At 49.5% G+C, this 25,154-nt stretch overlaps 1 non-coding gene across 1 annotated transcript; it reads left to right on the forward strand.

Moving 5' to 3' along the window:
• The first annotated feature begins 20,022 nt into the window (after window positions 1-20,022).
• On the forward strand, window positions 20,023-20,141 carry LOC145406913 (5S ribosomal RNA). The gene has a single exon (XR_013898616.1). It is a non-coding gene; the product is annotated as a 5S ribosomal RNA (ribosomal RNA).
• The last annotated feature ends 5,013 nt before the right edge of the window (window positions 20,142-25,154 follow it).

Here is a 25,154-nt window from a genome sequence, read left to right on the forward strand (position 1 = left end):
GAGCTAGAGGGTGGTGTGGTGGGAGTGTGATGGCCCTCTGGACTGGGGCTGAATAGGGCTAAGAGGCGCACAGCACAGCGCCTGCCCTTGGCTGTAGTGGAAGTCCTCGGGATGGGTCCTGGCTGGTCTGGGCCCGGGGTTGGCAGCAGGATGCCCCTCGATGTCCGGAGGCTGCGGTCTCGCTGGGAGGAAGAGGCCGTCAGTGGTTGGCTGTGGTTGCTCGCCCAGGGGGATTCCGTCAGTTGCTGGGGGCATCAGGGGCTGGGCTGCAGGGACAGGACGCCTAGGCTTGTGATGTGTCCGTCCCAGGTACTTTCTGACAGGGGCCCTGTTTAGGAGCAGTCTCCATCGTTTGCACAGGAGGGGGAGCAGGAGGGACGTCTTGCTTGGCCTGTGGAGGGGTGAGCTAAGCAAGAGACAGAGCCCTCATAGGAAGCCTCCGGGATAGTGGAGGAGGGACAACCGGTGGCCCATCCCTCAACTTGGCGGGCCTGACCGTCCCTGATGAATCCCCACTCCGGGGCAGAGGAAAGAGGTCTGGAGGACAATCCTTCTGCCTGGTAGGTCTGGGGGAGGCTACCCAGGCTCCCTCCTGGGGCAGTGGTTGAGGGAGATCTGGTGGACACTCCCTCAGGCTGACAGGTCTGGGGAACACTGCCGGGGGACCACTCGTCCCAGGGACAGTAGCAGGATAAAGCCTGGCGTGCTTTCTGGCTTCTGTGGCAGGTCCGGTGGACTCTGCCGCCTTCCTGCTGTCGGGGGAAAAATGCAGCTGGGGGACAACTGGTGGTCTCTCCCCCGGTGGCAGATCCGGTGGACACTACCACGGGCCCGCCACCCCCCTGGGGACCGCAGGTGAAGGTCTTCTGGATGACGGTCCGAGACTCCTACTCCCAAAGGTGGGTGGCAGAAGGAGGAGATCCAGTGGACACTCTTACTGTAGATCCGGTGGACGCTACTGTACCACTGCTCCCCTGGGGTATAGTAGGACTGTGAGCTCTGGTGGTTGCTCCTCCTCTTGTGAAGGCAGGTCTGGTGGACATTGCTGTCGAAGGCCTACTTGGGACTGTCAAAGGGCAAGTCCCACCCCGATTCTGGAGAGTGCTCTCCCAGTCAGAAGGTAATGCACCTAGTCAATGGACTTCCTAGGGGTCCGGCTGCATGGAAGAGGGGCACAGGGTCACGGGGGAGATGAGTCGTTGTGGCGCGGGACACCCATGTGTCTCCACGTTGCCTCCTCTTGGGGTGGGGGGTCACTTTCCCATTTCCTCCTCCTGGGCTGGTGGTGTCGAGATCACTCCGCCATATGGGTATTTCAGTGGACTTTTAAAAAATGGTTCTTAAAAATGTTTGTTATACTAGAGTCCTTGTAGTCTAATGGGGTTCTGCTAAACAGGGAGAAACACCAAACGCCTTAAGAATACAGGATAGACACAGAAACTCCAAACGGCCAGACAAAATGATTTTTATTACACATGCCTTTGTATTCAACTTTACAGCCAATCTCGTGAGATTTACATAAGAAACGGTCAATGAGGGACTTTCAGAGTGCTGAGTCATTCCGAACTCGGTCCTACACCGGTCTTTTGCTGGTTACCATGCTTGTAATAGCCATGGATTTTTTTACTCCAGTGTCGAACTGTGAGATATAGTAATGGCATGATATGCCACTGAAATTACTATAATTTTTATGCTAGGTGTTTTTAGGCCGTCTTCTCGTCCTAGAAACGCTAGCTGTTGAGCCAGGGTTCTCTTTCGAACTTGAATACACTACAAGAGGAGCAGGACACAAAAACTCTTGGGCAACAACCTTACACGTGTATTATCTCAAATTCAGGAAAAAACAGATACAATGCAAATATGACAAAGACACAATACACTGTCTGGATACAAATCAGTCACAGGACAGGACTGTTTATACAATGACAGGAACACAACACACCGAACGCAATACACTGTCCCACAATACTCTGTCACACAATACACTGTCCCAAAGTACACTGTCACAGGTTAATATCGGGACAGGAGGGTTTACACAGGGCTACTGAAGTCCTGGGCTTTTACAGGTGTCGGCCAGGTGTGGGAGGGGTCCCGTTAGGTGTGCCCTCTCTCAGAGGGCACGGGACCATCCTCAGGGTCTGTGTCATCTGGAGTGGGCTGCTGGACGGCGTGGAGAGAGGCCCTTCTCTATTAAGGCCTCGGTGGGGCGTTCGGTCCTTAAGGCTGGGACCAAAGAGGGAGGGCAGGCGTGCTTGTCTGCACCTGCCCTGGTGAGTGGGTCGTCGTCCTTTGGGGCTGAGGAGGTCATGCCCAGGGGTTCGAGGGGCGTCTCGGGGAGCCTGAGGGCTGTGGCCTCCCTCGGGTCGGGCCTCCGTCAGGTATGGGCTGCAGCATCCTTGCAGCAGGTGGGCTCGCCTGGGTGCTGGCTGGACTGCTCTCACTCCCGGGTTCATGATGGGGCCTTGCCTGACCTCCTCCAGACAGGGTAGTTCCTCCTGGGGGCTGCTGCTGTGGGGAGCAAAGGAGGGGCGTCCCACTCGGCCACAGGAAGGGTGGGCTGAGCAAGGAACGTCCTCCAAGGATGAAGTCACAAGGGGTGAGAAGCGGGTGGTGCGTGATCTCACCCTGACACAGCTAAGGGGCGTTGTCGAGGTCCCAAGGGCAACAGGGGTAAGATGGCTAGTGGTTATCCCTCTCCTGTCGACACGGCTAGTGGCCATCACTGGGGCCCAACTTCTTGGCAGGACTGAGGGTGAGGTGCGGCTAATGGCCGTCACCTGTCCACAGGTGCTGATAATGGCCGTCACCGAGGTCCTGTGAGGGGAGACAAGGCTAGTGGCTGTCGCCCATCCTCCGGTGTGGCTAGTGGCTGTTGCCGGGTCACTGTTCTCCTGGTGGTGGACAGTGAACTGAGTGCAGCTTATGGCCGTCACCTGTTCACGGGTGCAGCCTACGGCCATCACCGGGGTCCTGGGAGGAGAGGAGATGGCAGGTGCAGTGCGGCTGATGGCTGCCACCTTCCTGCTGGTGTGGCTAATGGCCGTCACTGAGGTCCCACTTCCTGTAGCAGCATCAGAAGGGAAGCAGCTAGTGGCCATCTCTCCACAGGTGCAGCTAATGGCCTTCACTTGTCCCTGCAGACGGGGGGGGGGGGATGCAGCTAGTGAGCAGGTAGTGGCTGTCTCTACACAGGTGTGGCTAATGGCAGTCACGTGGGTGCTGTCTGGAACTGAAGAATCAGTCCCATCCCAACCTGGCGAGGGCTAGTTCGGCAGGAGGGCAATGCCCTTGCTCTGCATACTCCTGGCTGGGTGCATTGTGGGGAATAAGGGCGCAAGGTAGTTGGGGACTTAGGCCCATACTGCCTGGGGAGTGTTCGAGCCTTTGGAGCCCCTCCGTGGTCTCCCCTTGGGGTGGGAGTCACGACGTTTTAGTGGTATGTTGTCTTGGGTGGTATTTCAATAATATTACTCAGTTCCCGCAACGTCCATCTCAGCAATTACTTCAACATACAAGGGATAAAGCTATGGCACACCTAATGTCTGACTTGGCTCGTATCTCTGACTGGGGTAAAAATAATCTTGTTTTTAATGCATCAAAGACTCACTTTTTACACCTATCAACCCGACAAAATCTTCCACAGGTATACCCACTAATGTTTAATAATGTTCAGCTTAATCCTGCATCATCCTTGAACATGCTTGGGGTTTCATTTACTCGGGACTTACAGTATCTTGGAAAGATCATATTACATCTCTCGTAAAATCTGCTTCCAAGAGATTGGGTGTGCTAAGACGACTCCATTCCTTCTTTACCCCTGCACAATTGTTGACTCTATACAAGGGTTTTATCCACCCCTGTGTGGAGTACAACTCTCATGTGTGGGGAGGCTCCCCACATATAGCTCTTCTCAATAGGGTGGAGTCAAAGGCTTTTTGTCTCATTAACTCTCCTCCTCTTACTGACTCCCTTCAACCACTGTCTCTTCGTTGCACTGTTGCATCTTTATCTCTTTTCTATCGCTACTTTAATGGTCACTGCTCCTCTGAACTGTCTCCATGCATTCCTCCACCTCTTCGACGGGCACGTAGCACCCATCTAGCAGCAAACTCTCATCCCTTTTCTGTCCAACTCTCTAATGCAAGAGTTAACCATTACTCCCAGTCCTTGATTTATGCAACAGGTCAACCCTGGAACTGTCTCCCTCTGTCTGTGTTTCCTGCTTCCTATGATCTCCAGTCTTTTAAACGCAGTGTGTCCAGGCATCTCGAAATGATCGGATCTTGAATTTGGCTCTCTCTTGTATTTTGTTTTTCTCTTGGAAGGAACAACAATAGCAGGCTCGTGGCCTTTGGTTCCTTCTTCTTCACATTAAATATAAATATAAATATATATATATATATATATGGTTTGTAATTTTTGCAGGAGATCCAGCCCCAGGTATCCTTCATAGTTGTGGCAGGTAGAGTCGAAGATAATAAATTTGTGTTGAATGGATGTGTGCTGGTGAGTGTCAGTGCATAGGGCCTGTTTTTCCCCACGGATAAGCAGGGGGCCGTCCCCCGCGTCTATGAGTTGAGTAGAAGTGGGAAAAAGCCGGCCGAAGGTAGACTTGTGATGGGAGTAGAAGTGGCTGTAATGGCAGGATCTAGCCGTTCCCGTGTCGACCAGCAGCCTCGCTTTTATCCCGTTCACTCTCATCTTGTCATAGAATGTGGGACAATACTTGCAAGAGGCGGCCCCCGCCACCGATGGGAGGTGCGGGGACAGTCCTAAAAATCCAGTTGTTGGGGAGTATTTTCTTCCTCTGGCTCCAGTTCCTCTACGTCAGTGTTTTCCATGGGTGGGGTGTCATCCCCAGGGTCCTCGTCTCCCAGGGAGGATACCTTGTGTCGCCCCGGGATGTTCCTTTTTCACCAGGCAGCCTTGAGCTGCTCCCGTATGTCATGGAATGAGCATTGGTGGCTACATGGGGAGAATTCCCAGGGGTTGATCGATATGAGGTTCTGGCTTTCCCTATGGCTGAGGCGTTTGCTCGGAGGATAGGCCCTGGATGGGGGAGGCACCGGCGTGGGGCTGATGTGGATCGAGGTTTGCCGTGCGGTGCTAGGTTGTTGGTTGGGAATTTGCTATCCGCATTAATTTGTTGGGAAGCTGAGCGGGAGGTTAACAGCTGTTGTATCAGCCGGACGTCCCTGTCTAGGTCCCCTGTTGGGTCATGAACTGTAAAGTGCTCCTTGACCATGTTGGGGAGGACTCTAATCAGGGTATTGAAAGTGTGTTGTTCCCGGGTCTCTGCGTTTGCTTCCGGGTATGCAGCGGTGACGAGCCGTCTTGCCTGGATCAACGTATCGTCCAGGTTCCCGTCATATGTTAGGTTATCCAATTGTGATAATGCTACGACTTTCCAGAGAGAGGGCGTGGCTGCTTCTTTCACTATTGTCGTGAAATTTGCCCAGGATAGGTCGGGGACGACTTTGTAGGCAATGTTGGCTGCTGCCTTGCCCAGCAGTTATAATGTCACAGCGATTTTCTGTCTATAATCCTCAAACCCAATATCGAGCAGCGGCTTGATGATCGATAAATATGTGTGGATATCGTATTGCTCTTGTTCGAATTTGGGTCGCTGAACAGTGTGGTTTGGTCGCCATTTTGTTATTTTCCCTGTTTTTGTTCCTCCTTTAATCTAACTCGGCCCGGGTCAAGAACCATTGCTGTCCACCAGTGTTATGCTAGGTGTTTTCAGGGCGGCTTCCCATCCTAAGAACGCCTGGCCTAGTATTGGGTTCTTTTCAAGACCGGGACGATATTACAAATATTGGAGGAGCAGGGCATAAAAACTCAAGGCAACATCTTACATGTATATTCACGATGTGTACACAAGGGCAATAAGATTTCTCACAATATTTCTGATTCATCAATTCGGGGGCTGCTGAATAGGGGTGAGCGTATCTCGCAGATTAGATACATGACAGTCACAATTCACAATTCAGGGTGGTACAGTTCACAGTATGAGGTGGTACAGTTCACAGTATGATTCTAGGTGCCTTGAAGTTATTATTTATATTCAGTCTCTAGGAACACTGGCTCCGGGTCACATGGGAGTTCTTATATCCAATCTTGTGATGATCATTGGGGGGGAGGGAGAGAGAGAGAGTCTAGATTGGTACAGGTGCAAGGGAAGGGGGGGGGAGTTGCTGAATAATTATATCACTACTTCGAGTAGGGGAGCCTTACTTTTATCACACTGCACTTCAAGTCACTGTCTGATCGCGGTCACTAATTATTCCACTATTGGCATACTAGTATATGTCCTTGTAATGATCCACACCTGAGTCTTATAGTACAGGTAGGTTGATGTCGTCCCCCGTGGGCGTGATGAAAGGCTCCGGGTGATGGGGGCTAGGGGCAGAGGTCTGGCTGGCGCGGTAGGGGCCAAACAACTCGAGATGCATTCTGAGCTGCTGGGTGGAGGATCCACATCGCCTCGGCCGGGAGTGGGGTGGGTCTCGCCCCAGGGAGCTTGGGGCGCCGTTGGAGACTTGGGGGCTGTGGTCCACTCCGGGATACTTTGCCGTCAGGAAGGGGCTGCGGCATCGTTCCAGGGAGGGAGTCCGTCAGGGGCAGGTCCTCCTCAGGAGCTGGCTGCAGAGAGAATAACTCTGGGGACTTGTGATGGGAATAGAAGTGGCTGGGAGTAACGGTTAACTCTTGCATTAGAGAGTTGGACAGAAAAGGGATGAGAGTTTGCTGCTAGACGGGTGCTACGTGCCCATTGTAGAGGTGGAGGAATGCATGCAGACAGTTCAGATGAGCAGTGACCATGGAGGCAGCGATAGAAAAGAGATAAAGATGTAGCAGTGCAATGAAGAGACAGAGGCTGAAGGGAGTCAGTAAGAACAGGAGAGTTAATGAGATGAAAAGCCTTTGACTCCACCCTATTGAGAAGAGCTATATGTGGAGAGCCTTCCCACACATGAGAGCTGTACTCCACACAGGGGTGGATAAAACCCTTGTATAGAGTCAACAGTTGTGCAGGGGTAAAGAAAGAATGGAGTCGGCTTAGCACACCCAACCTCTTGGAAGCAGATTTTACGAGAGATGTAATATGATCTTTCCAAGATACTGTAAGTCCCGAGTAAATGAAACCCCAAGCATGTTCAAGGATGATGCAGGATTGAGCTGAACATTATTAAACATTAGTGGGTATACCTGTGGAAGATTTTGTCGGGTTGATAGGTGTAAAAAGTGAGTCTTTGATGCATTAAAAACAAGATTATTTTTACCCCAGTCAGAGATACGAGCCAAGTCAGACATTAGGTGTGCCATAGCCTTATCCCTTGTTTGTTGAATTAACTGCTGAAATGGACGTTGCGGGAACCGAATGGAAAGATGAAGGGTGGAGTCATCAGTGCATGAGTGGATAGGGTTAGATGTACAGCTTAGAAGGTCATTGATGAAGAAAAGGAAGGGAGTTGGTGATAGGACAGAGCCCTGAGGAACACCACTGTTGACAGATCTAGCAGAAGAACGATGGCCGTCTACAACAGCAACTAATGAACGACCAGAAAGGAAGCTAGAGATGAAGGCACAGATAGAAGGATAGAAACCGTAAGAGGGCAGTTTGGAAATTAAAGAGTTATGCCAGACTCGGTCAAAAGCCTTTGAGATGTCAAGTGCAATGGCAAAGCTTTCGCCAAAGTCCCGAAAGGAGGATGACCAGGAGTCTGAAAGGTAGGTGAGAAGATCGCCAGTGAAGCGTCCCTGACGGAACCCATACTGACGATCAGAATGAAGGTTGTGATAGGAAAGATGCTTTAAAATTTTTCAATTAAGAATTGATTCGAAAACTTTTGAGATACAGGATGTTAAAGCAATTGGACGATAGTTAGAGGGTTGGGAATGATCACCCTTCATTGGGACTGGCTGAATTAGAGCAAACTTCCAGCAAGAAGGAATTAAGGTACAAGTTGATAGACAAAAGTGAAAGGGTCTGCCTAGGCAGGGTGAAAGCACAGAAGCACAGTTCTTGAGGACCACAGGAGGGACCCCTTCAGGCTCATATGCCTTGTTAGTATTGAGGACTGTGATGGCAGGAAATACATCAACTGAAGAAATTTTAATGTCAGCCATGAGGAAGTCAGAGTGGGGAAGTGAGGGAGGAACAGCACCGGAATCGTCTAAGGTGGAATTGGAGGAGAAAGTCTGAGCGAAGAGATCTCCTTTATCAGTAGGAGAAATAGCTACAGAGCCATCAGAGTAGAAAATGGGAGAGAGGGATGATGAGGTAAAGTTGTTAGAGTGGTTCTTTGGGAAGGTGCCAGAAGGAGCGGGAAGAATTCGAGTTGGAGAGTTGAGAGCATTTAGTACAGATGAAATTATTTATAGCAGAGCGAAGAACAGACTTACCACGATGCCGGGCAGAAACGTATAAAAAATGCGATTCAGGGGTGGGTTGGCTCCGGTACCTTTTATAGGCTGGTACAAGCAGCAGCTCCAGTTTAGCAAGAGTCCAGCCCCTGCCCCTCAACACCTGAAAGCAGTATGCACCTGCCCTCGACCCCTACATCCCCGCCCCCACCCCCTTCTTGCCTTCCCCCCCGCCCCCACCCCTATTCCCCCCTTTTGTTCCCCCCTGTCCCCGCCCACGCCACACTCCCGCACCCCTGACCTCTCCCGCCACTATTGCCTCCACCACCAAGGCCTAAAGATTACCATTCGAACCGCACGCAGGTGGCGTGACGTCATGCGGCCTACCTGTCCCTCTTCCCCTCCCTCCCCTACCCTTACTTCTCCTCTTTGCTCCATTTTCTGTGGTGTACACACTCTCAAGCTTAACTGACAGCTCCGTTCTCTCTCTCTCTCTCTCTCAGTATATATTTATATGTATATAATATTATGTTGCTACATATGGATATACTGTATAAAAATTTGTATAATATATTTCTTGCAATAAATTTTCTATACAAGCCTATGTATGTATGTATGTATTCCTCAATTTTCCTCTGTCTAATATACTGAATATACTATATATTCTTATATATACTATATATATATATATATATATATATATATATATATATATATATATATATATATATATATATATATATATATATATATATATCATTTCCTGTGGCACCCCACGGGATGCATAGGGTCTCAATGAACTCTCTCCACCAATATTTGTCTCTTGCCATCTCCTTCAGGTCCCACCATCACTCCTCTCCTGCTTCTTTTTTTTATTGTCCTCAACCAGGTTTCCCTCGGCCTACCTCTACCTCTTCTTCCTCTAGCAATCCACTCTGGCACATCCTGTATTAAACAATCTTCTTTTCTGTATATGTGCCCCAGCCACTTCCAGCGAGACAGTCTGACATATTCATTAACTGGTTCCACTCTCGTAATATCCCTTACTCTTTCATTTGTAACTCTGTCTTGCCACTTTACCCCAAGAATCCTTCTCAGTATTTTATTCTCAAATCCTAATACTTTCTGATCTGTTGCAATTGTACTGTACCATGACTCATGCCCGTAAATTAAAATGGGTCTAACCATGGACTTGTAAATTTTCACTTTAGTATGTACCGAAAGCATATTATTATTCCAAACAGATTTCAACATTCCAACAGCTCGCCAAGCCTGTCTAATCCTCTCCTCAATTTCATTGTTTAATGATCCATTAGATGATACAATCGTTCCCAGATATTTAAAGTTTTCTACATTCTTCACCACATTATTCCCAATTACACAATCGATTTGGTTCGCCACGTTCATATTAATAATTTCAGTCTTTCCACAATTTATTACCAATCCCACTTTTTCTCCTTCCTCCACCAGACAATCGAGGACCCTCTGCATCTCGTAAATACTTCCGCAAATCAGTACAATATCATCAGCATAGTCCAAATCCATCAGCTTCTTATTTTCTTTCCAGTTAATTCCTGCACCTGTTCTCCTTACAACCTTTTTCATAACATAATCCATAACCAAAACTGAAATGCGTGGCTTTAACAGACACACATACGGTACTCCAGAATATCCCGGAGAATACCATAGTATCCCCGACAACAGGGCGAACCAGAAACAACGGAGTTCGCCCACGAGAATGCCGACACCCCCACTCGGACCCCACGGGGTAGCCGCCACTAGCCACCACCACTCCGGGCAACAACGACGCATGTCAGCCCGGGCCGTGCGCCCCTGTGACATTCAACCACCACGCCGCCGCCACCGTAGGCGAAAGACACTACCTTCGCGTGGCGGAATCACTGAGTTAGCTAGGGGTGGAGTCAGAAATAACACTCCAGGCAGCGTCCCTCTGGTAGAGACGATCTATGGTCGCTCCCACAGTGATTTGGTAGAGACGATCTATGGTCGCTCCCACAGAGATCCGGTCGAGACGATCAATGGTCGCTCCCACAATTCCCAGGTAGAGACGATCAATGGTCGCTCCCTTAGGGCTCCGGTCGAGACGATCAATGGTCGCTCCCACAACGTCCAGGTAGAGACGATCAACGGTCGCTCCCTTAGGACCCCGGTCGAGACGATTAATGGTCGCTCCCACAACGTCCAGGTAGAGATGATCAATGGTCGCTCCCACAACGTCCAGGTAGAGACGATCAATGGTCGCTCCCACAACGTCCAGGTAGAGACGATCAATGGTCGCTCCCTTAGGACCCCGGTCGAGACGATCAATGGTCGCTCCCTTAGGACCCCGGTCGAGACGATCAATGGTCGCTCCCTTAGGACCCCGGTCGAGACGATCAATGGTCGCTCCCCCAAAGTCCAGGTAGAGATGATCAATGGTCGCTCCCACAAAGCTCAGGTAGAGACGATCAATGGTCACTCCCTTAGCCCCCCGGTCGAGACGATCAATGGTCGCTCCCCCAAAGCCCAGGTAGAGACGATCAATGGTCACTCCCCCAAAGCCCAGGTAGAGACGATCAATGGTCGCTCCCTTGGCCCTCCGGTCGAGACGATCAATGGTCGCTCCCTTGGCCCTCCGGTCGAGACGATCAATGGTCGCTCCCTTGGCCCTCCGGTCGAGACGATCAATGGTCGCTCCCACAGTACTCGGGTAGAGACGATCAATGGTCGCTCCCCCAGTGTCCAGGTAGAGACGATCAACGGTCGCTCCCTCAGCACTCCGGTCGAGACGATCAATGGTCGCTCCCGCAATATTCGGGTAGAGACAATCAATGGTCGCTCCCCCAGTGTCCAGGTAGAGACGATCGATGGTCGCTCCCAGGGCGTGGTGAGGAAAGGGACGTCTCCACAACCGGAGACTGAACTTCAGGGGTCTCGCTCCAGAATATCCCGGGAAGACCTCCCTGCTTCCCCCGGTCTCTGTTCCCTACGCTTGGCCCTCGAGCAGACACACCTGTCGGGCCCCCGTGACAACCGCTGCCGCAGCCCTCCCCTGACGGCGCCTCTGGTCGTGGGAGACCGCAGTCTGTCGCCTCTTCCGGCCCTCCCTAGGACACCCGGGCGAGACCTCACCACGCCCCCGCGACGCCGGGACCTGACCCAGAGGTTCCTAGACCTCTTCGGCCCCAGTCCTACGGGCCTTACGCCGGAGCCCAGTCCGGAAACCCCCGGACGCGAGAGGACGCCCTCGCGAGCCGCCCCGTGCCCTCTCGGCTCGCCCCGCCCTGACGACGCCCTCCGTCCGATCGGATCGCCGATGACGTGTCCTTGTTTCTCTCCATTAGGAAATACGAGTGACCCTGTAACAATCATGACGTAGGTTAAGTGTGACTCCCTCTCTCTTAGAATAAGTATTGTGCAGTGAATTTATGTAATCTCTATTGGGGTAGATCAGAACACAATATCCAGTTGAAGGACGAGAATGTGGATTGAGATCTAAAGTGAAAATACGTGCGAGTGTCACCCCGAATCTTATTAAAGACATATCTCCAGAACCAGAAGAAAGACTAAAATATTATTGGAGTTCTATTGGCTAGTCTCTAAGTAATATTGTGAGATAGTATTACGAGTATTCCGACCTTGTTACGCGTTGTGAAGCGAGAGCCTACCTGTCATACTTAGAAGAGGTGTAATTAATAAGCCTATGCCTACAGAAACATGTTCCCACTCTAAATATCAAGAAAGAGGAGTATTAACGATATTCCCTCCCTCTGCACGCTACTCTTAAAAACCCTCTCCATTCCTCGCTCACGCTCTTAAAGCCAAAGTAAGAACCAGAGTTATTTGTCAAAGAGTCTTCGCCAACAGAAAACACCTAAACTCCCTTGTCAATATCGGGCACCCTCCAATATTACCATAACTTTCTCCTCGCCGTCTTAAGTCATTCTCCGCGCCTCCCCTATCTCCTCCTAGTGGATCACAACCCCCCCCCCTCCTCCTCACGCTCTCGCGCGCACCTGTATTTACTGCACTCCTAGTACTAAGATTTGTTGTATTGTCATTAGTATCTAGAAAGCTATTATCCTGCGAGATACACAATATTTAGATAAGGTCTTTGTATTGCTCTATATTGTGTTGTAATGTCTGCTGAAGAGTCCTGTGTCTGACTGTGGTAATATACGTGTATGGTGTTGCCGAAGGTTTTTATGTCCTACCTCTCTTTATTGCACTAGCTCCGGTCTCGAAAGAGGACCCCGCTCCACGTTGGGTAGAATAGGTACGAGAAGTCGAGCCTAAATCTACCCAGCATTACAAAAACAAACAACAATGGCGAAAGAACTCCTCCTTGAATCACTCCTGACCTAACTTGAAATGGATCACTCAAAGAACCACCCACCATTACCTTACATAAAGTACCTTCATGCAAGCTTCTAATAATATTTACAAACTTTTCTGGTATACCATAGAATCTCATAATTTTCAACATAGCTCCACGTGAAACACGATCAAACGCCTTTTCAAAATCCACAAAACACATGTTAAAGTGGCATTTTCATCTCATTAGCTTGTTGCATTAGATGCCTTTCAATAAAAATCTGATCATTACAACCTCGACCCTTTCTAAATCCCGCTTGTTCTTCTCTTAAAATTTTATCAATTACTGGCTCTATTCTGTTCAACAAGATTTTGGAAAAGACTTTTGCAACTACAGGTGTCAAAGTTATCCCCCTCCAATTGCCACACACACTTAAATCTCCCTTTTTTGGTATTTTTATAATCACTCCATTTTTCCACTCTTCTGGAATCCCACCATTATCCCAAGCCACATTAAAAAGTTTCAAAAGTGCATTCATCAACTCGTCATTTTCCACCTTAAGCATTTCAGGGAATATTCCATCCTCACCTGGAGCCTTAAAATTCTTTAACTCCTTTATAGATTTTGCTACCTCTTCCAAAGTTATATCCCCTGTTTCTATCTGCAAATCTCTCTCGGCTGGCAAAATGTCCTCTTCAACTGGGATTGGTCTATTTAGAACAGATTCAAAGTGCTCTTTCCATCTTCCTTTTATATCCAAATCTTTAGTCATCAAATTACCATTTCTATCTCGTACAGGTATTTCCTTCCTTCTCTTTTCAGTCCCAGTTAACTCCTTTATGGCCTGATACGCTGCTCTTGTGCTCTGACTGTCATTTTTACTTAATTTAATTTCTGTCTCTGTCGCCTTTTCATCATATAGTCTCCTCTTATCACGTCTAACGAGTCTTTTTACTTCAGAATGTAAACTCCAATACTTTGCTATAAGTACTTCAACTACCTGGCCATCAACATGTTCTTCACTTCTTAACTTAGCCTCTTTCCTTTTCTGAATTACATTCCATGTTTCATGTGACATCCACTTTTTCCTTCTCGCTTTTCCCTTTTTCTTAATAGTAACCTTAGTACTCTCATGCAAAACCTCTTTTACCTCTCTCCACATTTGATTAATATCATTGTCTTCAGATTCCATCAAAGTCTGCAGGACTAGAAACTTGTTTCCACATTCGCACCGAAACTTTTCCCTCGTGCTCTCATCATCACTTCTCAGCTCATCAATATATATATATACTGTATATATATATATATATATATATATATATATATATATATATATATATATATATATATATATATACACACAAGTTCATAATAACAGAGAGAGAGAGAGAGAGTATAAGTGAGGTGTTCCTTCTGATGCAATTTCCCAGTGTCCTTTGAAACTCCCATATACAGGGTGAGTCAAAAGTAGCGCCCGATTTCTGTTTTTATTGCTGACGGTTGATTGTTTGTTTGCCATTTGTATTAGTGTACAAGAAGGTAGAAATCAGCAATAACCTGCAAAACAAAAACAAAAAGAATTAACTAAGAAAATTCATAATGCAAGACAAATATTAACAACATGACCTTCCAGAATCTGAGCCCTACTTTTGACTCACCCTGTAGATACATTTTCTCTCTCTCTCTCTCTCTCTCATTATTTATATACAGTATAAAATCACTATACATTTCATAGATAAATAGACAGATAGATAGACGGATAGATGGAAAGGCTTGTATGGAATAGTTATTGCAAGAAAAATATAGTGAATATTTATTAGCCTCCTTTATATATACGATTTCTTATATTGTATATCCACATATATGTCTACATAACATTGTATACATGTCAATATATAATGAGAGTAAAATGCGTGAGCTACAGCATAGTGCCCCCAGAAACTCCCCGACAGGTAACATGCGCGACCAACAGCATAATACCCCCAGAAACTCACTGACACCCCCACCCGGACCCCACGGAGCAGCCGCAACCGAATCACGTGATGCCGTGCGACAACGGCATAAGTCAGCCCGGGCCGTGCGCCCCTATAGCACCCAGCCACCACACCGTCTCCCTAGCAGGAAGATGACACTTCCTTCGGGGAGTGGGACCACCAGATCAGATCGGGGTGGAGCTGCTTATCCAGCTCCAAACAGCGCCCCTCAGGAGTGTGCCTGTAGCCACTCCCGCCTTCGTCAGACGGCCGATTGCCGCTCCGAAAGTGCTGCCCCTGAGTCGGCCTATTGCCGCTCCTCCCTCCGGCAGAAGGAGAAGGCCTGTGACCGCTCCTGCCTTCGTCAGACGGCCAATTGCCGCTCCGAAGGTGCTGCCCCAGAGTCGGCCTATAGCTGCTCCTCCCTCCGGCAGAAGGAGACGGCCTGTGACCGCTCCCGCCTTCGTCAGACGGCCGATTGCCACTCCGAAGGTGCTGCCCCCGAGTTGGCCTATAGCTGCCTCTCCCTCTGGCAGAAGGAGACGGCCTGTGGCTGCTCCCGTCTTCGTCAGATGGCCGGTTGCCGCTTCGAAGGTGTCCTGAGGTGCGCTAATTCCCCCACTCAGGCCACGGCCAGTAGCTGGGCCTTGGTGCCTCATAGTTGCGCCCTTGGGCAGCCACGGCCGATTGCCGGGTCCCACGGCCAGAGAGAGGTGTCAGCAGTGTCATCGCCCCAGTGTTAGACGAGAGCCCGAACCTCCAGCATCGGAGAACCCCGGCGAGGCCTTATGACTTCCCCTGGCCTCTGCTCCCTATGCCTGGCCCTGGAGAAGACCCACGTGACGGACCCTAGTTCAGATCGGTGCCGCAGCCCCTCCCTGACGGTGCCCCTTGACTCTGGGGACCGCAGCCCTCAGTCACTCCAGACCCTCCCCAGGACGCCCGGGCGTGATCTCTCCACGCCCCCAAGATGGTGTAAGATCTCCATCTCCAGCTGAGACCTGAGCCAGAGATTCCTGGACCTGTTTGGCCCCAGTCCTGAGGGCCACACTCCTGAACCTAGCCCGGAGACTACAGGCCCCTTCGTCACCTGCAGCCCTGGACGAGAAAGGACGCCCCTGCGAGTCGTCCTGTGCCCTCTCGGCACGCCCTCCCTTGGCGGTGCCCCTATTCCGGCATAGTTGTCGCAGGCGTGTCTCCCAGCCACCCCGACTATATGAGTGAATCATGTTGAGTGTGGTGTTGCCCCAGAATTAGTTAAGTGACTTATGCTAAGTGTGATGTTGCCCCAGAATTAGTGTAACAGTGATACAGTGACTTAATGTATGTTGAATATCGAGGCGAGTGAAATCACAGGTGGATGAGTAAGGACGAGTGCAGAAACTACGTTCTGGTGAATCAGACTCACGAGTGACGCCCTTGCAGAAAACCAGGAAGACCAGTACCCCGAGAAATCCTCTATAGTAAATTACACCAATGTCCTTTGTTATAGGAAACAGTAGAGAAAAGTGTTAATAACATTCTCCCGCTTGTATCACCGTAAACACAGTGAATTCCCAGTGTCCTCCACCCTCTCTTTAAGAATCTCCTCCCAGCAGCTGGTGTGAACGTAGACGAGGAATAGAATCAATTGTCAAAACCCCTTTGCTATCAAAAAATACTAAGTTTGAGTTAATAATACTTACTCCCTCCCAATATTACTATAACTCTGTTCTGACCCGCCGCGAGTCACTCCCCTCGCCCCCACCCCCGTGTGAGACCCACTCCCCGCGCTCCCACGCGGACCTGTATTCCATGTACACCTGTGCACCAGAACTACTGCGTTGGCGTCAGTATCTGTTAAGCCAGTATCCTGCGAGATACTAGTATCCTAGTTAAGGTTTTATATCTCTACCAGATACTGTGTTGTAATGTCTGCTGTTTTGTCCTGTGTCTGACTGTGGTAATATACGTGTAAAAGTTATTGCCTGGAGTTTTTGTGTCCTACCTCTCTTTATTGCACTAAGCCCCGGTCTCGAAAGAGGACCCCGCTACACGTTAGGTGTTCTAGGACCGATAAGTCATTACAGAGAGAGAGAGAGAGAGAGAGAGAGAGAGAGAGAGAGAGATGTTCCTCCGAACCTCATGCAATATAAATTCAGTATATATTAGACAGTGGGATAGATAGATAAATAGATAGACATATTTGTATAGAAGAGTTATTGCAAGAAAGACGTAGTGAATATGTCCACCCATTTGATATTTTCATGGGTAACTGTTGAAAAGTATCTTTGAAAAATATCCTTTCGTGTTTTTTTTTCTTTAGTCGTGAGTCACACTTTTGCCTTTATAATTTGATAAAATCAGTGTTGGAAGTGCTTCATCCTCAAGTCTTCTTTGACTTGGAGGTATTGGTATGTCCAGCAGTTCATGTTTGAGTGACGTTTTAAACGCTATTTGCTCAAAATGACGACTGCATACTCGCGCTATGCCTGGGTTAAAGATGTCTTTTCTTTAACCCAAATGTATCCACTTTTGACGGCCTTCTTCATTTCTTGGTAATCTAAACAAGCTGACACCCTTAACCTTCTTTCCAGTCTTCATAACACCCGAATACTGCACAGTTAGTAGGCAGTGAATAGATGTGAACAGCACGGTGGCCTTAAGAGAACTGAGCAAGCCAGCACCACTACTGGCCGAGTGACGTCATGCGCGAAGATAGACGCGTTTTCGTCCGGCCACGGTTTGACCTGTTGCATTCTTTAGGTCTTGTCCACCACAACAATTCCTCCGCACAACGAAGCAATTGGCTCCCCCTGAACAGGCCCACCGGAACATCCGTCCTCTTCTCCCCCTGACTGCCGCCAGGAACACTCTCGACCTGTCTCCTACTCCCACCTTCCTATCCCCGCACATCGTGGCAGTGAGAATTGCAAACATCTCCATGACCCCTCTAACGCTACCAAAGGGGCTCGTTGTGAGAGAGATGGAGGAAGCAGAGCCATGCTCCACCGCCCCCCTCTCCGCCCCCGCCCCCTTACCCCCCCATACCTGATCACCTTTCTACACACTAAGCCGACACCCTTCGCCACCTCCTCCTGGACTATTGCGTCAGACCCCTCCAACATTGGCCACACCACCTACCTAACACACCAAATACACATCACAGGATCACCAATCTGCCATCCATCCAGATGGAGAAACCCTAAACAGTTGGTGGAGGAAGACCGGCAGGTCCAGGAAATGCTTGATGCAGGCGTAATTTTACCCTCCACTAGCCCTTGGTCCTTCCCCATCATCCTCGTCCAAAAGAAAGATGGTACCATGCACTTCTGCGTCGACTACTGCTGCCTTAACAACGTGATCACCAAAGATTCCACCCGCCTTCCCAGGATAGACGACTCCCTCGACTCCCCGTACGAAGCCTTCTGGTTCTCCACACTGGACCTCCAGTTGGGTTATTGGCAAGTCCCCGTGCAACCCGAGGACAGACAGGAGACAGCGTTTTCCACTAGCAATAGGAAGCACTACGAATTCAGTGTCCTGCCCTTCGGCCTCTGCAACGCCCCTGTAACATTCTCCCAATTGATAGAGTCCATCCTCAGTGGCCTGACCTTGGAAATTTGTGTTGCATATCTGGACGACGTTATTATCTTCAGCAAGACATGGGCCGATCACCTCCATCACCTCAGAAGAGTATTCCAACGGATCCAGCAGGCTGACCTGAAACTCTGGCCCTCCAAATGTTGTCCTGGTAGCCCAGACAGTCTCTTTCCTGGGGCATGTGATCTCACAAGATGGGATTGCACCCGACCCAGACAAGTTCTGCGTTATTGCTGACATTCCCCCACCCTGGGATGTCCACGAAGTTTGGGCCTTCCTGGGTCTTGCTTCCTATTACCGACGATTCGTGAAGGGCTTCACCAATATCGCCAAGCCTCTCCATGACTTGACCCGGAAGGGGATCCCTTCAACTGGACCACTGAACGACAGGAAGTGTTTCAGGTGCTGAAATGCAAGTTAACCACCACCCCGATTGTCGCCTTCCTTGATTATACCTTACCCTTCCAGCTGTATACGGACGTCTCCCTGATAGCCATCGGAGCCGTCCTTGCCCAAGTGAAAAAGGGCAGGCAGACATCATCGCCTGCGCCAGCTGCACGCTAAATCAGGCGGAGTAGAACTACACCGCCACTAAGAGGGAGTGCCTGGGCATCATCTGGTCCTTGGAGCACTTCCATGCTTACCTCTTGGGCTCCCACGTCACCATCATCTCCAACCACCAGTTGCTCCAATGGCTCCGCCAGACACTCATAACGCCCAGCTCACTAGATGGAGGGAGACCCTAGAAGAGTTCGACTACGAAGTCTCCTACTGCCCCGGGAAACTCCACACTAATGCCGACGCCTCTCCCACCTCCCCATCCACACACTCTAGCCCAGATCGGACCTCCTGGCACAATGGCATAGTAAGGACCAGCCACCATGGATCCCACCCCATCTATTCACCAAGCTGCAGCAACAGGGCGACCATCTTTTCACTCCGTCTGGACACATCGTCCTTGCCCCTGATGCCACCCAGGACGCTATGAGACATCTTCATTCCAGCAACGGGATCCACCTTGGGACGAAAAGGCTCCTGCAGATATTCAACGACATCTATTGGACCCCCAACCCCTCCCAGCTAGCCAAGCAGACTGCCCAATCCTGCCGAGCATGTGCCCTGGGCAAGGACATCACCCGCACAACTGGCCCTTCAGGAAGCATCACTGCCCATACGCCCTGGCGTTTTTTTTTTTATTAGATAATGAATGGAGGAAAGAAAAACAAAGAAAAAATAAGTCCATGTGCCTAAAGGCATCCTCCATTCATAAAATATTTATAACAACTGGATTTAAATTGAAGTAGATTAAATGTTTGTGGAAACAACTCCCAGGAAGTGAATTCCAGAAAGTAGTAGGTCTGGGAATAAATGAATTTTGATTGCAGGGGAGAGAGTGTGAGTTCATGGGCGCTCCCAGCTGCCCGAGTATTTCGGGAGAAAATGTGAAGGGAAGGCACAATGGAAGCTAGTTCGTCAGAGCACTTACGGTAAAAATATCGATAAAATAATGCTAAAGAATCAACATCTGTACATACTGATAATAGAGGAAGGTCCTCCGTAATGGTAGGATTATTGATTAAACTGATGGCTTTATTTTGAATTTTGTCCACTGCCTCTGTGCAACCGCTCCACATTCACTCGACAGTGGTGAACAGTATTCGATCTGAGAACGCACATGACTTTTGTATATTGTTGTCAAATACTCGTCAGTGAAGAACTCACGAACTCTGTACATGTCCCAATTTTTTGGAAGCATTTTTAGCAAGGGATTTAATATAAGTTGCCAACGGCCATACCACGTTGAGTACACCGCTTCCCGTCCGATCAGCGAAGTTAAGCAATGTTGGGTCTGGTTAGTACTTGGATGGGTGACCGCCTGGGAACACCAGATGCTGTTGGCATAACGTTCTCCGTACGTGTCAAGTGGAGTTGGTGGAGGATTAGTGCCCCTCCCTGTAAAACAATTAACTCTAAGCCCTTGGCCACCCCGTTTGGGATACATGGCGTCTGGCGATGAATGATGAATGAATGTCCAGCTTAGGTTGGGGTTTAGAGTAACACCTAGGGTGTAATGGATATGGGAATATTGACATCATTTAAAATTATGTGAGAGTCTGAGGGATTCTTTCTGTTGGAGGAATTAATGTATTTAGTTTTCTGAGCATTTAATGAAGCCTGATTTGTTTGTCCCCATTGATTAATTTTAGAAAGGTCCTGGTTCAGAGAAATTGCTGTGTTTATTTGGGAATTTATAATATCAAATTGTGTAAAAGAGGTACTAAATGTGAAAGAACTATGAAGGGTCGAGTCATCAGCATAAGAGTGTATTGGGTTGTGTGAGTGACAGATAAGAGGTCATTTATATGAATGAGAAAGAGGGTTGGCGCCAAAACTGATCCCTGAGGTACGCCAGCAATTATGGAATGACACTGAGAATAAATTCCATCTACCATGACCCGTATTTTTCTATTATGAAGGTAAGAGAAAATTAGAGGAACCAGTGATGCAAGGGTGTAGTGTGACATCTTAGACAATAAGGCCGGGTGCCATACTCTGTCAAATGCTTTTGATATATCAAGTGCTATAGTGTGTGTTTCATCGTGTTTGTTTTGTTAATCTGATGGGTAAGAAGGCAAAGAATGTCTATAGTTGAACGTTCTTGTCTCAGTCCATACTGCCGATCATTGATAAATTCATTGATTTCTAGATGATTATGTGTTTGTTAATTAGTGTCTCAAAAACTTTACCGAGATTGGAAGTTATTGCAATTGGTCTATAGTTTGATGGATCAGAAGTTGCCCCCTTTTTAGGAACTGGATGGATATTCGCTTCTTTCTAAGAGGCTGGAAAACTTGAGGTATGCATGCGTAATCGGAAAATTTTTTCCAATACAGGAGCCAACACTGAGGAGCAATTTTTCAGTACTATCGAAGGAATTTCATCTGGACCAGTAGCTTTGTCTGCTGAGAGATTCTGTAATACAGATTGTACTTATCTGGTGTGAATCATGAAAGGAGGTATTTAAGGGGAATCAAAATCAAGTACAGGAATATTGTGATTTTCTGTATTTAGAGTTGAGTTTGTTGAAAAAAATGTCAACAAGAAGTTTGGCTTTTCCACGTGGGTCACTGACTAGATTTCCACTGGGGGACTGTAAAGGTGGAATGGAAGAGGTGGTAGTGAAGTTAGTTTTGAATGAATTAAGGGTTGACCAGAATATTTTGTTAGCATTTGGGTTGTTTAGTAGTTTGTTAGCCTGTCTATGTAGAAAGTTTGATTTAGAAAGATTGATAATAGTTTTGGCATGGTTTCTGATATTTCTATAATAGTTAAAGGCTTCTTTGGTTTTGGTCCTTGTATAAGTGTTTTGGGCTATTGTTTTATGTTCTGTTACTCTAGCACAATTGTGGTCAAACCATTTAGGAGAATTACATCTTTTTCTGTAACTATGATGGGGAATGAATGTTTCCATGCCGACTTTAATGAAATCCTGTATGTGGCCCAATGTGGAATTTGCATCTTGGGAGAAAAAGGAGGTCCAAGGAACATCCATGAAAAAATTATGGAGTCCCTCCCAGTGTGCCCCATCGTAGTGCCATTTAGTCACCACAATAGGTTCAGAGCAGGAGAGTGTGGTAAGTGTTAAACTGGTGGCTTGAATCAGACAATGATCCGAGGGGGGACTTCACTTCGACATTATAATTATCTGAAATGGTTGTTAGAAACAAGTCCAATAGGTGGGGATTTTGGTCGGGGTTGTCTGGTACACGGGTGGGTTGACTGATTAACTGGGTGAGATTAAATGAGTCTGCAAATAGCTCACATTCAAGACCAGAGTCATCAGTTCTGGCTGAATAAGTGAGCCATTCAACATTAAGGACATTAAAATCACCCAGAATAGTAATTTCTGATGCAGTATTAATGTTGAGGACACTTCAGTTGCGAAGACAGAGTCAAATAAACTCGGCTCTGGAGGGTCATTAGGGAATGATAAACAACAGAAATACTTTATTTTACCAAAAGAATTTAATTTGTATATGGAATTGTCGAAATAAGGACAATTAAATTTAGTAATTTCCTCCATGGCAATTTCTGATTTTGCAAGGCAACATACACCTCCTTTGGGTCTGAAATTTTGAATCAAGATATAACCAGGAAAATTAAATCTAGAAAATTTCAGAGGTGGAGCATTTGTGTCTCTGTCAAAAATAGCAATTGCTATCCGTGGACGTGGTGGGGCCCCTATCACCCAAGGCAGACTATCGGTACATTATCACCTTTGTGGACACCTACTCCAGGTTCCTCATAGCGTATCCAGCCAAAGAACACCACGCTGTCGCCGTAGTCGAGGCCCTGGTCGGCCACATCTTCCCTTACTTCCACAAGCCCTGCACTTGGACAACGCCCCCGAATTCACCGGCGCAGTCTGGGAGGAGCTAGCCAATCTATTCGGCAACTGTATATCTCACTCCTCCCCGTATTGGCTGCAGGGCAACGGGATATGTGAAAGGAGCCACCGCACTCTAATGAATCAAATCCGAGCCCAAATAGGAGACAAAGAATGAAGACTGGCCAGCCCACGTTAAGATTATCCAATGGGGAATGAACTCCTGTCCCAGGGAAGATGACATTTCCCCACACGAACGCGTCTTTGGGGAAGTGCCACTCCTTCCCCTACACCAACACCTGCAACCATCCTCTACTCCTCCCACATCCGATCCCCTCCACCATCTTAAGAGACGCCTCCACCATCTACAGAAAAACCTAGACCTACAGCTGGAATCTACGCCCTCCAGCCCCTACAAGCCAGGCGAAACCATGATCGTGGCAAAGCTACCTGTCCCCCACAAACTCGCCCCACGTTTCATGGGCCCCCACACAGTCACCCACGTCCCAAACCCCTACCAAGTATTTATAGATTATCACAACACTCCCCGCACATACAGAAACCGCCACGTCCGCCCTTTCCATGCCCCCGCCCTCTCCCTTGCCGACCCCACTCGCCCTAACCCCACTTCGTCTTGTTCTGCAGTTTCAGACCCCCCTCCCGATTCCTACAATTGCTACGTCACCCCTCCACCCTCCCCTCCTTTCCCTCTCCACCCTCATCGACGCCACCTTCTGCCATGCCGCACCACACGTCGCCACTACCTTCACCAACGCCGCATCACACCTCACCGCTACCTTCACCAGCACCGCAACAACCACCCACCCTACCACCCCCATCCCTACCCACCACCCAGCCTGCCCCCCACCCACGACCTGCCCTGCCCACGACCACACCACCCCAGATCCAGACTCCCTCAGCCGTCCACTCCCCTCCCCCGATCACGACCACACACCCACCAGCACACCACAGCCAGACACACCACTCCAAACACAACTGTTACGACACGAGGCTGTACACCCACATCACCACCCACTCTCACCCTGAAAACCACCGTCACTTGCTCTAGCCGCCTTTCACGCCCTCCCCCAAGATACACCACCACCCCATCCCCCACCCCTTCACCCTCCCCTCCCAATTCTCTCACCCCTAACACAACACTGCACAGTGCCCCGGCATAAAAGCACCACCACCTCCTCCCTCGCAAGCATTCAGCCGAGGCTCTCACAACAACCACACCACCACACCATGGAGATCAGGCGCATCACCTGGGCCCCAGTCTTTGAGGCGAAACACCGCGTCTGCAGTCCCCACCAACTACTTCGCCTCCTCCAGGCGGCCACTCAACCTTCCACCCTCTTCCTCACTTATGCCCCACACCATAACCCGGACAAGATGACCGACTGCTGGACCGCCCTGCAACACCTGACGCTGGCACACAGCACCAACACCACCCACACATACTACCTCCGGGCACGGGGACGTGACTTTTTCCATAACGACGGTGGTGAAATGATAACAGTGGATGACAACACGACATCCCCAGGAGGCGACAACAGAGGGTTAGATGCAGCATACGGGGTGTCCGTACCACATGGGCACAAGTCCCAGGTAGCTGTGCGCCCCTACTCCCCGGAACCAACCCAACCTGTACACCTCAGTCCAGGGCACTACCTTCTTGCCAGCCCGGCCTGCATCACGATCGGGGTGGAGCTGAACCTTATGCTCCTTACAGCCCCATGGAGATAGCATCAAGCCACTCCAATTTAGAGACGGCCTCCAGCCGCTCCACATCAGAGACGGCCTCCAGCCGCTTTGCATCGGAGATGGCCTCCAGCCGCTCCACAACTGAGACGGCCTCCAGCCGCTCCACAACTGAGACGGCCTCCAGCCACTCCACAACTGAGACGGCCTCCAGCCGCTCCACATCAGAGACGGCCTCAAGCCACTCCTCGGAAGAGACGGCCTCAAGCCACTCCTCAAACGAGACAGCCACAAGCCGCTCCTCAAACGAGATGGCCTCAAGCCGCTCCTCACAAGATATGGCCTCAAGCCGCACACCTACTGAGACAGCCTCAAGCCACTCCACCAGGACTACCCGCAGGTTCGGTAGTGGTCTTGAGGACAAGACACTGGCGATGGCCTCCTGCCACACCCACAGATGAGTGACGGCCTTTAGCCACTCTATGCCTGCACGTCGTCCGCCCGCATCCACCTACAGTAGGACCAGTCCCCAGCCAGGGAGCCCACCATTGACAGCCTGGTGGCAGGGCCCTGTACTGTCCCCTGGGTTATTCTCCCTGTAGCCGGCCCCTGAAGAGCACCTGGCCCTGACAGATCCCTCCCCGGAACGATGCCACAGCCCCCTCCTGACGATGAAGTACCCCTGAGTGGACCGCAGCCCCCGGGTCTCCGACGGCGCCCCCAGCTCCCCGGGGCGAGACCTACCACACTCCCTGCCGAGGTGATGTGGATCCTCCACCCAGCAGCTCAGAAGGCGTCTGAAGGAGTTGTTTGGCCCCTACCC

Source organism: Coenobita brevimanus, chromosome 71 (genome assembly GCF_032717465.1).
Source record: "Coenobita brevimanus isolate Jiangsu-jjx chromosome 71, ASM3271746v2, whole genome shotgun sequence".
Lineage (NCBI taxonomy): Eukaryota > Metazoa > Arthropoda > Malacostraca > Decapoda > Coenobitidae > Coenobita > Coenobita brevimanus.